The sequence below is a fragment of the Apium graveolens genome, chromosome 4 (assembly GCF_009905375.1).
Source record: "Apium graveolens cultivar Ventura chromosome 4, ASM990537v1, whole genome shotgun sequence".
Classification (NCBI taxonomy): Eukaryota; Viridiplantae; Streptophyta; class Magnoliopsida; order Apiales; family Apiaceae; genus Apium; species Apium graveolens.
The window spans coordinates 196,797,325-196,799,092 of record NC_133650.1 but is presented as its reverse complement, the minus strand read 5'-3'; the positions used below and the strand labels follow the sequence as shown (position 1 = coordinate 196,799,092).

At 41.4% G+C, this 1,768-nt stretch overlaps 1 non-coding gene across 1 annotated transcript; it reads right to left on the bottom strand.

Moving 5' to 3' along the window:
* Positions 1–715: 715 nt before the first annotated feature.
* LOC141721988 (small nucleolar RNA R71) lies at positions 716–822 on the bottom strand. The gene has a single exon (XR_012575027.1). It is a non-coding gene; the product is annotated as a small nucleolar RNA R71 (small nucleolar RNA).
* Between the last annotated feature and the right edge of the window lie 946 nt (positions 823–1,768).

Sequence of the window (1,768 nt, the reverse complement as noted above, 5' to 3'; positions counted from 1 at the left end):
ATCTCCTAGTTTAATTAAAACCCAATTTGTTATTTGTCTTAGCATTGAACGATAACCATACATTGTTGCGTAGGTGCATAAATTGAACTTAACGTAAACCAGTCTCTGTGGGAACGAGTCTAATTCTATATCTTATACTACTTGCGAACGCGTATACATGCGTGAATTTTAGCGCGTGTTTTCGCCCCAACAAGTTTTTGGCGCCGTTGCCGGGGACTCGGTGTTAATTTTTAGTTTATGTGCTTGTCATCAGTGGTCATTAAAGTTCATTGACTCGGATTCTTTTACTTTCACGATTTACTTGTTGTGTTTCAGGTACTCGTTACAATGGGAGATCCAGTAGCACGAATGAAAGCCTTGAATGATTTTCTCAACCCAAGATCAATGACATTCAATCTAGCATTGTCAGGGCAGCTATCACAGCTAATACCTTTAAGATCAAGCCTGGCATAATTCAATAGGTGCAGAATTCAATCCAATTTGGGGGTTCTCCAAGGAAGATCCCAATATGCAAATTAGGGATTTTATTGAGATCTGCGACACCTTCAAGTTTAACGGTGTTTTTAAAGATGCTGTGAAGCTGAGACTGTTCCCATTCTCTCTGAAGGACAAGGCTAAGAGCTGGTTACACTCTCTACCAGCTGGTTCGATTACTACTTGGGAAGATCTTGCTCAAAAGTTTCTCACTAAATTCTTCCCTATGGCAAAGACAGCTGTAATCAGAAATGCTATTACTCAATTTGCGCAACAATCGGAAGAATCTTTATATGAAGCTTGGGAGCGCTACAAGGAGATGCTTAGGAAGTGTCCTCATCATGGAATTCTTAATTGGATGATCATCAATTGTTTATATAATGGGTTGGGAGCACAATCAAGACCCATGCTCGACGCAGCATCAGGTGGAGCATTATGGGCAAAGAGCTATAAGGAAGCCTATGATCTAATTGAACTGATAGCTGCTAATGAATATCAATATCCAACTCAGAGATTGCCACAGGGCAAGGTAGCAGAAGATCTTCAAGTGGATACAGCTACGGCTATCACTGCTCAACTAAAGGAGTTGTCTATGAAGATCGATTCTCTGGCTAACTATGGTGTTAATCAGATAACCAGTGTTTGTGAGCTATGTGCAGGTTCGCATGCGATAGAGCAATTCGCTATATCTAGTGAATTAGCTCAGTTTGTGAGCAACTTTCAGAGATCGCAACAACCAATTCCAGACATTTATCATCCTGACAACTATAATCGTCCTAACTTCAGATGGAGCAACAATCAAAATGCAATGCAACAGTCGTTCTAGCAGTTTGGAAACGAGCAATTCAATCTTCCTGGTTTTCAACAATAATTCGCACCAAGACAACAACTCAAACTTCAACAACAAACTCATGGAGGTGCAGGTCTATCTTCGACTGGAAAATATGAATTGGAGGAGTTACGGCTTATGTGCAAAAACTAGGCTCTTATATGCCAAAGCCAGGCTATTTATATCCAGAATCTGGAGAACCAAATAGGGCAAATTGCTAACTCCTTATTGAATCGACCACCAGGAACGCTTCCTAGTGATACAGAAGCCAATCCAGGCGAGAGGGAAGTTGAAGAACAGGTGAACGCCATCATCTTGAGGTCTGGAAGGGTCGCAAGTCCCCAAATTTAGCAAGATGAAGAGTCTGAAAATTCTGTCCAGAATGTAGGTGCGTCTGCACCCTTGCCAATTCCTGAAAATGAGATTGTGGTTGAAGAAGAAGTGCAGAAGGAAGCAGAGGTGGAA